Below are 11,270 nucleotides of genomic sequence, written 5' to 3'. Positions count from 1 at the left end.
GGGGGCACAGGGCGGGGGTGAGAAGCGCAGCGCAGCACCGCACGGCGCCCTGATGCATTGGACACTAGTGGACCGCGCCGGCCGATACATCGCGATACATCGTGAGGAAGGAAAGTCTCCTCCCGGGCCGGCCTGGCCACTCACTCACTCACACACGTGCACACCACTGCACGTGCACACACGCGAGGTGCACGTGGTGTGGCCCGCACGTGCACACACGATTTTTATCTATATTTGCACCGGCGGCCGCGGCTGTTATATATTTTTTCTTTCCAGCAGAACGCGCTTTTTCTTTCCAAATGTTTTTTTTTTCCCGTGTCGTCCGTTTGTTTCTTCTCTCTCTCTCGCTAGAAGCGCCGCTGCCGGCGAGGTGCCACCGCCACCACGTCCCGTCCCGCCCGGCGGTCATCAGTCACACGAGTCGTCCGGGGCGCGCGACTGTGGGGCCTTTAGAAATCAATTATCCTTCGGTACACTGCGATATAGACGACAACTCGGAAAATTAAACACAACGATGAGTCAGTCCGACTTACGCGCGCAGCTTCGGAGTGCACGGCCCACGGCCGCCAAGCCCTTATTGCAAGAAATTTCTCTTCCGTGCGAGCCCTCAATTTTTATCGCGACCTAGTGTGACCGCAGGGCGGCGGCGACGGCGGCGGTGGTAGGGGTAAAAACGAAGAGAATGGTTTCAGTTTCACTCGGGCCGCGACGAGAGCGAGAGCCGACTGAAAGGGCGCCAAGGACCGTAAAATCCTCCTTGAAGTTCACTTCATCCGTCCGCAATGCGTTGCATAGTGTCCATTACGTGGCCATAAATCCATACGCGGGGATGGGATGGGGATCCGGCGGACCGTAGCAACTGCGTAGCACCAGGAAGAGAGAGATAGAGAGAGAACGAGACAGAGAGAGAGGGCCAGAGGGACGAGGAGGGGAGCGGGCGCGTGAGCGGGGGGATAGTAGGAAGGCGTAAGAGTATGGGCCCAAACTTCTTTACGGAGAAAGCCCCTCCCTTCCCTTCACGATAGGGTCATTACCCGACATGCAAACACGGCGCGCAATGGACCCCCAGATGGTCCTGCCGGGCCCACTCCCGAAGGGGCCCAACTCCAACAGACCTCACGAATCAAGCAGGCCTCTTTGCCCAAATGACCGCGCCCGCCGGCCGCCGCTGCTCTTGGCCGGGTATAATAGGCCTCGCCGGTTAGTTAGCGGCCGGACCACACCCATCGCAGCAGAGCGCTCTCTGCACGGCCGGCGGTGCCGAGTTTTCGCCGGGTCGATGGACGAGTAAAGGTAAGCGTTGGGAGAGCGAGCATGAGCGAGGAGAGCAGAGGAGAGCAAGAGCGCGCTCCGGTCGCGGCTCTCCTAATCAAACCGATACACATCCGCAGTGAGGGGCGTGGCGGGGCGGGGCGGGGCGGGCTGCTGCTGCCGGGCGCTACAGAGAGCCGCACAGCACAGAGCTAGCCCCCGACACTACGCGCATTTGACTCCCGGAAACAAAAGCAAAAGCGCTTTCCAAACCGCAAGGCGGCTGCCAAGTGCAGCAGCGGGGTGGTGGTGGCGGTGTGAGGTGAGGAGCGGGGCGTCAGCTTGGCCTCCAGCTGCCGGCCCGGGCCCGGGCCTCGTAGATGGCCGAGACGTTATGTCCGCCACCGTGCACTCCAGCCCGACTCGAGCCCCTCCTGCAGTCCACACGCACGCTCTCCAGCAGCTAACTCTCCAGCAGCTAACTCCTAGAGGCTGGCTCTCGCAAGACGCTAATCTTCTGGAAGCTGGAACTCCAAGGGCTTGGCTCTCAGAAAACGCTCTCATTGTATTAGAATTAGAAGTTTCTCAAGTTAAAATACGACTATCAAACAAACATATGTTACAGTTTTTTGCAAGAGTTTCCAATACACGCCCAGTCGTTGCATTGCATTACAATAGTGATCTAAAAGGCTGAGAGCCCCTCCCTCCTCCGACTCACACAACGCTCTCCGGAAAGACCAAACAATGTCTGTCTGTCTGTCTCCGGGGGGTCCAAAACGCGTGCGCGCGACGCGGTGCAGCGAGGCCTTCAATAGCTTTTGATCAGCGCATCTGTAAGCAGCCCATGCCTGGTTTTGTTCAAAGGGTGCCGAGGAGGAGGGAAGGGGGAAGGACACGTGTCTGAAGAAGGGAGAGGGGGGAGGGGGGGCACAGCACAGCGCACGTGTCGGACAATGACGAGCCCAGTACGCGGCCACGCCACACGTACCGAGAAACTGTTTATTTTCTCAATTTGAATTTCCGAGAGGGTATTCACTTTAGGACTGCCGCGTTGGACGCCATAGACATGATAATAGGAGAGATCTCTCGCCGCGGCGGCCGCGCCGGACCGCGCGGTGCAACGGCGAGCCACTTAATATTTGGGAGACATCACCACACTGTTTTCAAATAATTCCAAAAGGAAAATACAAAAATTGAGGGGGGCGGGCAAAAATATAAAAACAGCGAGAAAGGGCGGGCAGTTTTCTTTCTGATAGAGACAGTCTCGAGACTGTCTTAAAGCAGGTGCCAAGTGCCCTGCAGTACACACAACTTCTAGCGCTTCAGTGTGGCCGTGCGTTTGAGTCCCCACCGGTTCGGATGGGACAGAGTGGTTGCGTGACAGGACGTGGCCCGGCGGGAGGGGGCGGGGTGAGGCGGGGCGGGGCCAGGCGACGCGCCAAAACGCGAGCGTGCTGGTCCTTCCCCTGACCATGTCTACCCGCTGGCACTGCAGACCTCCTATGCTGCTTTATTTCTTAATTTTTATTTTTAATTTTGTTTTTTCGCTTTGCCTTGGCCGCCAGGTTTGGGTTGTGCGCGCGCGCGCGGGCTGGTAACCGCGACTCGGTTACGACCGCTCTGCGACCGCTTTGCGACCGCCCGCCCCGCCCCGCCCGGCAGACTGACTGCCTCTTTATGGCCATTCCGGCCGCTTCCTCTGCAGGAATGGCAGTCGGTTGAGCTTGCGCGCCGGCCGGGCGACTCATCTGCTCCCGGGGCAGGCCCCCGAGGCCAGGAGGAGGCCCCCCTCTAAAGCGGAGCGTGGCGGGGTGGTGCGGGGCGAGCAGGGTGGGGCGCGGCGGGGTGGGGCTTCCCAGACAGACGCCCGCCCCGCCGCAGGACGCCAAGCCCAAGGCCGCCCGCCAGGCCCACCCGGTCTCACCTCGGCCGAGGTCCGCGTCGGGGACATGAAGGCCATACCGCCCTTGTCGCCGTGCTCGCCGTCGCACCGCCGCCCCTTTACTGCTGTGGTCGGGGAAATTCGTTTCGCGAAAGAGTGAAGAGAGGAGTCACAACGGCGATCGGGGCGAAGAAGCACCACCACGTCGTCGCCCATGTAACAAACTGCATCCCATTAAAAACGCCTCGATTGTGTAAAAGAAACTCCTCCTGGCGAGCCCGTTTCGGTTCCTCCTCCCCAGTCTTTTTCCCTGCTAACTGCTGCTAACCGGCTGACTCCAACCCAATAAGAGTCCGATCGAGTCCCCGCCGCGCCGCGCGGAGGTTCCGATCCGGCACGGCCTCTTGTTGCCAAAACAAGTCGTGAATTTAGCGCCGGCTACACGGGAGGTGTCGGCAGGAAGCCACTCCGGCCCGTGTCGCCGCCTAGAAGCGGGGTGGGGCGGGGTGGGGCGCGGTGGGGTGCGCCGTAAAGTGGCGTCGTGGAAGTGACTCCTCGTCTATCTCACACATCTCCACACGCGCGCGGGCCGCAGCGTCCCCTGAGGTGTCGATATCGTGGCCGCCGCCGTGGTCACGGTCCTGGTCACGCTGTTGTCACAGTCATCCGGTCACGCCGCGTGGTCACAGTCCGGTCACGCAGTCACGACGGATGCTATCTGTGCTCCTCCGCGAGCCCCTCGCAGACGGACCGGCCGCGGGAGTAGTAGTGGTGGGCAATCACATGGGACCACGAGCTGGAGGGGAGAGGGGGGCGCCGACAGCGATGTAATGACCCCACGGAGAAATCAATCATAACGTCATAACTCCCCCCACCGTCTACACGCGCACTGACACACACACACACAGGCACATACACACGTGCACACGGAGGAGACAATGTGCGATGGGGTGCACAGAGTATGCGGCCGGTGACCTCTCGGCTCGCGAGTGTATGGCGTCATGATGTAGTACGCACGCAAACACAACATAACACAGATGCAAGTACACGTGTCATGCCGTAAATCAGCTGCGCGTGTAATCAGCCATGCACAACACATTGCACAATGTGATTTTGTAGTCGCCACCCTATTGGGAATTTGACAAACTAACAACGTCGCAGTGGATAATGACTCTTTCGCTTATCATGATGGATTTAGTCTCGTTGAAGCCAGTGAAGCTGAAGCCACCCCGTCATTTGTTTTGGGTGATCTGATTGGCTTCTGGCTGGTGAAAACAAATGAAAGGGTGGCTTCAGCTTCACAGGCTTCAACGAGACTAAATCGTTCATCAGTCATGTGTGACGGCCATGACGTTTCTTTGAAAATGGCAGAGATTTTACCTGTCTAATCGGTGTTGTCTTCAGGGAACATTTTGGAAAACAACAGTTTCAAAGGTGAAATAAAGCAAGTCGAATCACAAAGCTGTATATAGTCTACACGCGCACATGGGCACGCACACGGGATACAAATCCGTCATTAAAGGCTCTAAACACGTATTATAAGGGACGTGAGACTTTTGCCGCACGGCGGCGGCGCGCTGTGCGCTCTGAATGAACCCGTCGAGCGTACGCGCAGTCGCGGAGCCGCACCGCCGCGGAGCCGCACCGCCGCGGAGTGGAGCGGTGACAGAATGATGAGGTCCGGATATGAATTCAGGTTGCGCAACGAGGCCACGGCGCTTTGGTACTGCTTCCCTCCGCGCCCCCCTCGCGGTGCAAACGAACGGTGGTGGTGGTGGCGGTGCGGCGGCGGCCCTGCCCTGCGCCACTAGAAGAAGAAGAGGGAAAAAAAATCTCCCGTGGGCAGCAGAGCCCTAGAAGAAGTTGCAGCGGTAGCGGCTGCAGCTACGGGACCCCGCCGCGCGTCAAGATTAAATCTGCTGCTGCTGGCCGCGGAGTACCGCGCGGGGCCCGCGGCCGCGGTTAGTCCGCGTCGCCCACAGACAGAGGGAGCAAAGCAGGAGGACGACGGGGGAGGAGGAGGAGGGGGAGGGGGTGCACTCCAAGCCCAAGCGGGCCATCCAATTGTATAACGCGACACGGCAGCACGCGGGGCGCCCCACGGCGAGCGCCAGCGGGGGCGGGGCGGGGCGGGGCGCGGCGGAATCGAGATCATCTCTGCAAGCCCCGCGGGGCTGCACTGCAAAATGAACCGCCGCGCGGCAGCGGCAGCGGGACGGGAGCTGAATCCATTCATCCTGTTTGCAGCGCCACCCAGCAGCAGAAAGAAAAGGCGCCGGCCGTGCAGCCGCCACGCCACGACCCGCCGCCGATCACACGCCTCGATGCCCGCCCGGCCGGCTGACCAGCAGACCATTGTCCGCTGATTGTCACCGCTCGCTCCTCCACTAAGGCACCGCAGCAGAGCTCCGAGCCAGGCAAAGTGCCCGGGCCGTCAGCCGCACACACGCGTCCAGCAGCAGCAGCAGCGCCTCCAGCCTCCGCGCGTCCGGCATGGAGATATGGACCACTAACGAGTAACGACCCGGAGCGGCATAGCATTGCAAGGGCGGCGCGGGACACCGTGGCTATTGCTCTCTCTGGCGGCGAGTGTACGGCGAGTGCAGGGTGCGCCATTAACAGGGAAACAGGAATCGGTGCAGCAGAAAAGACCAAGAAAATAAGAGACAGAATAATAAAGACGGCTTGATTAAAAAGGGCGTTTTTTTGTGACTTGCGGATGGATGAGTAAACTCAATTTTGAGTGAATCTACGAAGGAATTACAATGCATTACAAGTATTATCATTAGCTCCACTCATTTTGCAATCATAAGCACTATGTTTCAACGTGGAATTTATTGCCGTAAACTTACATCATATTATTTAAATCGCATATTACAACATGTTGTAAATCTAGGAAAATATTTTTTAGACGTTAAAACTATGTTCTGTAAGAGCGTTAACAATTTCAAAGCATGTTGTAATTTTATTGCAAAATTAAAAGATGTCAGGGCAAGCGGGCATGCAGGGCTCGGTGCCGGGGCCGCGGAGACCGGGCCGTGAATGGTCAACGGGTTTCCCTGCCTCATTCTCAGCCGATTGGACCCACTCATACAAGCCTCGCCATGCGAGAAAATGATGTTGGTGTGGTTGGTGGTATGGGCTGGGCCTGGGCTGGGCCTGGGCTGGGCGCCCTCGGCTTGTTGTCCCGAGAAGATGATATTTCCGAGGAACGGGGACAAAAGAGTTGTATCGGCGAACGAGCACTTTTACTTTCGGATAAAGCCGCGCTGTGCCCGACCAAAACACGGTTCTGTTAAGTAAAGTACATAGCCTGGTGGCCGAGATGGCGCGGGACAGATATGAGCGCTCGACTGGAGGCCGGAGAAAAGGGGGGAGCAGGAGCGGGGGCCTGAGTTAGTCATACATAGACAAAACCGTCAAGGCGGAAGAGGAGTGGCTCGAAGTACCAATGGCACCACGTTAATCCTCCCCGACAGAATCTTTGTCAGCTCACACGACGAGGACGTCTCACAGCGAAACCCAGCAAAAACACGACAACACTACAGGAGATGGGACGCGCACAGCAGAGCGGGGGTGCGCCAGCACGGGGCCAGCGTGCCAGCGGATGAGACTGGCGGCGCACAGAGGAGGCGTCCCTATTGGAAATGTCAGGGCTGCACTGAGCTGGGCTGACCCAGTTGGGGCGCTACGAGGGCTCCGGCACCACTGACGAGGACAAGGGGCTGATGCAAACGGATGCAAAAGCGTGCGCCGCTGCCGCTCGCTGGGCTGGGATCGGTTCTGTCGGCTCACCAAACGACTCGGTGAGGCGCCCCCAATCACCGGCCCACCGGACACTCTCGCAACAACGGCCATGGTCCGAGCCGCACTCGACTTAATAACGACGACGACGTCCTCAAAGGGGGCGCACAAGTCACACCAACGTGCGAAACGCGACATGAAAAAGAAACCCCCTGCATCAACATCATCATCGAGTGTATGGATTTTTATACCTACAGCTGCAGGCGACCTTTCCCCGAGGTATGTAATAGCAGAGCTTGTCGTCGGTTGTTTATTTTTTTATTTATTTTTTTGCTCGTCGCAAATAGCGGGGCGCGATCGCATATATTAAAGGCCACGAGAGTACTTACACGCGCTTCCACGCCGCCACACTAGTCTGCCGCTCGCGTCGCGTGCAAGTGCAGTGAAACACTAGTAGAACACGGTATGGGGGCTCCTGCTGCAATTAACGGTGTGGTTTTTTTTTCACCTCCCGTTTTTTATTGCTTTGTTTCCACCGGCCCACTAAAATAACGCGCACTGCACTCTTTCTTTTGACAGCCCAGAGGCGCGGCAACAGCACGACGACGACGGCGACCTTGAAGGGGCCGACGCGGCGCGCGGGGGAGGAGCGGCGGAAGGAGGCGGCAGGGGCGTAACTCGCGATTCGTGAGGCGGGGGAGAAGGAGGAGGAGGACGGGGGTTGCGGGAGGTGGGGGGAGGGGTGCTGGTGCAGCACCGGGGCCCGGCCTCTCTGGGCCCGGCGCGCGGCCGGCGCGCTCCGCTCAGTCCTTCCCCGACTCACAGCCGGGCCGGACGCGCCAGGCGGGGCGCGCGAGGCAAACGCACCGCACAGCGTCGCGAACACGCGCCCGGTCACGCACGCGTCACGCACGCGTCACGCACGCGTCTCGAGTCGTGTGTATAGCGTCAGCGTCGACATGGAGATTAGCTGAGTGTCGCGGGTGTCCGTGTACGTGAATGAGTGCGACAGTGAGCAGTGAGTGTGTGAGTGAGTGCGACCGCGGATACGTGAGTGATGATGATGACGACGACGTGCCTCAAGTGAATGACGAGTGATGCCACACCGCTGCCTCCCCCACCATGAGGCAGCCGCGGCCTCCGCCGGGGACTTGGAGACGCGTCAGTGACCACGGGTGACCGCGTGACCGCGAGTGACCGCGAGTGACCGCGAGTGACCGCGAGTGACCGCGAGTGACCGCGAGTGACCGCGGGTGCCGCGAGTGACCGCGGGTGCCGTGACCACGCCCGCCGGCCCTTCCCCTGCTGGACGCGGGGGTGTGCACACGGTGCGCGGACCGCCGCCGCGGTGTACAGTCCCTGACATAAGGGTTACATCAGCGGCGCGGACTGCAGCGGCGCCGGCGCCCAGCCAGGACTACGTAGGGCAGGGCGGCCCCAGCCGGCCCCAGCCGCCGCTCTCTGCGCCCAACATCACTCCGTAAGTATAGCGTCTCGCATTTGCACCGCACAGGAAGTGTGACAGGAAGTGTGGTGGCACGTGCCAGCGGCATAAAAGTGAGCCGCGTATTAACAAAAATATAATGCAACAAGTGGAACCAACCGGATACGAGACAAGTGTAAAATGCGGTAATATGTATACAGGATAATCCAGCCATTGACTAATGTACGCCACGCCGTATGCGAGTTGTTTCTTTGCTAGTTAAGAAGACGAGCAAATAAACATGCTTCAATATTTCAGTGCTGTACCAGTATCAAAGGGCACAGATGAAATAAAATTTAAAAAAATACAGCATTGAAAAAAATATCTAAAAAATTTCAGTGAGAAAAATTAAGATTAAAACAAAACCACTAATTTTGAATTCGTTTAAAATTATATGCATTGGCTGTGCGCCCTTAATGATCAACGAGTGTTAAAATTAGATGGGAAAATGAAAAGGAGCTGCTGAGGAAAGGTAAAGACGGGTAGAGGAAAAAATAAACCTGCCAACACTCATAAGTGTCATCGCTTGCCTCGAGGCTCCTCTACTCGTCCTTCTACTTCATTACAATGCGATGCGGCTGCTGCTCAGCCGGCCGACCACCGGCGCCACGGCTGCGACACACGGGGCAGAGCCGGGCAGAGCGGCAGCGGGAAGCAATGCATAAGAGAATTGACCTCATTGCCATAAGAAAAGGTCGGGCGGGGCGGGGCGGGGCGGAGCTCATGATGTGTCGCCTGGACTTGCGTCACAAATACATATTAACGCGTCGAGCACGAGGTGGGCGCGGTGCGGCGGAGGCGGCCGCGGCGAACAGCGGCGATAGGCGTTGCCTAGGCGTTCTGCACCCATATTGCATGCCCACCCCACCCCGCCATACACGCCGCCCTCTGCGGACGCCCCAGCCCCGACAGTAACAGCTTGTGTGTTCTCTTATGTGAGACTCTGCGCAGAGCACGGAGCGCTGTGCCTATACAGGAGATGAAAATCAACGCCCGTTCTTTTAAACGATAAAAATAAAGTACACTTGATTCCAACCCGACTGAGCAGCGACTGTCACCCCGAACGCCAGGTGAAAAGATATAAAAACATCGTGTATGGTTCCCCTGTCGCTTTTCGTTGTACAAACAAACAAACAAAAAGGCAACGAGGGAAGTCCATTTTAATGGTCGTCGTTCGATCGCCGAGAGCTCATCCCAGCCGGAGGTTCCGGTCAAGCCGCGGCGAGGCGCCGGCCCTCCTCTGGCACCACCGGCCGGTACACGAGTGCATCGCCGCGCCCAGCCCACAGCGACATGGGCGTCCAGCGCCTCCGTGCGGGTCGCCTTGCTGGTCGCAGAGGCTCTAAAGCGGCACTAAAAGCAGCGGGAGTCAATGGCGCCTTATCGAATCAATGGGTTTGGCATCGCGGCTCGTAAACACACGCCCGTGCGTATCTCTAGAGGTGATCGTCTCTCTTTCTCTCTCTCTCTCTAGCAACTCGCTGCACCCGCCTCCTCTCTCTCTCTTTCTCTCTCTCCCTGCTCCCTCCCTCTCTCGTTGAGTCACTCTGCTAATGGGCGCACACCGGGCTAGGACGCAACACTAGACACCACTGTTCACACCACTGACTATGACTACCGACTGGGGCGCAAAGTAGACGGCTCGAGTGAGAGGGAGAAAAAAAGAAGAAAAAAAAAAGAAGCAAAACAAGCGCAGTAATTGAAATGAATGAAAAACCAGACGCGTCAACTGTATATTAACATTCTCGTTTGTCTCATAAAAGTTTTAAATTTCTCTCATTTTTCTTGAACTTTATCTGAGTTCTAAGTCGAAGTCTGAAACGTAACTTGAAAAAAATAAATTTAGGGCCGACGCAGTGCTAAGTTGCAAAGTTAAGGAAGCTGCAGCCGTTTTGCAAACCTCTAGAAGAAACGCGGCAGAAATGGCAGCCGGTAGAAATATAGGAAAAACACCCGTCGAGCCGTGAAGTGCTGCATTGCATTGCTGCACCGTGATGATTAGATTGACAAGTCATCCGGGCCGGGTGGGGCGCCGACCGCAGGGTGGTGCTGCTAGCGGATTGCCGGTTTGGTTGCCGGTAGGTTGCTAGCAAGTTGCCGGTAGGTTGCCGGTAGGTTGCCGGTAGGTTGCCGGTACGTTGCGGGGGCTGACTGCGACCTTCCAAGCGCGTTCCGGCGGGCTGCGGCGTATGCGAGTCTATTGCCTCACCATTGTGTCGAGTTATTTGGCGCCGGGCTGAGGCCGCGGCAGGCCCCATATCATGTCGTGTCATGGGCCGTGCGAGAGCCGAGTCGCGCGTTCGCAAAGGAATAAGGAGCGAGAGAGAAAGACACGCAAAGACTCCCTCGGCACCGTGCGATATTTCACTGGAGAAAGAGGGAGAGGGCGCAGTAGGGGGCTTAGGCGAAACAAGACATAATTTCGTGAGTGCTGTGCGTCTTGCCTTGCGCCAACACTCCACCCTACTTTTATATTTTGGAGGAAACGTTCTGCTAAGTTGCATGATTTCGTACAAATGAGTGGATAAAAGTGGTTCAAATCAATGCAGAGGGATTAGTGCAAAACTTTTGATTGCTTAGCTTCGTTTAAATAAAATAAACTCCAGTTACTGAGAAGAAATTCAGCGTTCTGACTGCAATACGTATTTACGGCGTCTCAGAGTCTAAGAGTGTCAACCTGCAACCTCGAAAGAGTCAGAAGGTTACGTGCATGTGCTCAAGCAGAAGCAGATGCAGCGACGCGCGTCACCTTGACTTGGATTTGGAGCAGTCACAGCAAAACGTACACTGCAAAACCTCACCGCAAAAGCAAAATTTCATAATAAACAGTATTTTGCAGGAGGTTCTAGCGGCCATTAGGGCCTTAGTGATAGGCAAACCCGCCCGACACATCTGCCGGCTGGTTGCATA

General features: G+C 57.3%; 2 protein-coding genes across 3 annotated transcripts in view; one reads left to right on the top strand and one right to left on the bottom strand.

Moving 5' to 3' along the window:
• Positions 1 to 11,270, bottom strand: part of LOC113203617 (uncharacterized) — a 40,527-nt gene that overhangs the window by 11,799 nt on the left and 17,458 nt on the right. The gene's annotated exons all lie outside the window — the stretch shown is intronic.
• LOC113203618 (uncharacterized) overlaps positions 7,669 to 11,270 on the top strand; it is a 9,283-nt gene continuing 5,681 nt past the window's right edge. The window contains exon 1 of the mRNA XM_026418387.2: positions 7,669 to 8,357. The gene's annotated coding sequence lies outside the window, so the exon portion shown is untranslated. The remainder of the gene's footprint in view (positions 8,358 to 11,270) is intronic.

Source organism: Frankliniella occidentalis, unplaced genomic scaffold (assembly GCF_000697945.3).
Source record: "Frankliniella occidentalis isolate FOCC.00 unplaced genomic scaffold, Focc_3.1 Scaffold4, whole genome shotgun sequence".
Taxonomy (NCBI): domain Eukaryota; kingdom Metazoa; phylum Arthropoda; class Insecta; order Thysanoptera; family Thripidae; genus Frankliniella; species Frankliniella occidentalis.
This window is presented reverse-complemented; position numbering and strand designations above follow the sequence as displayed.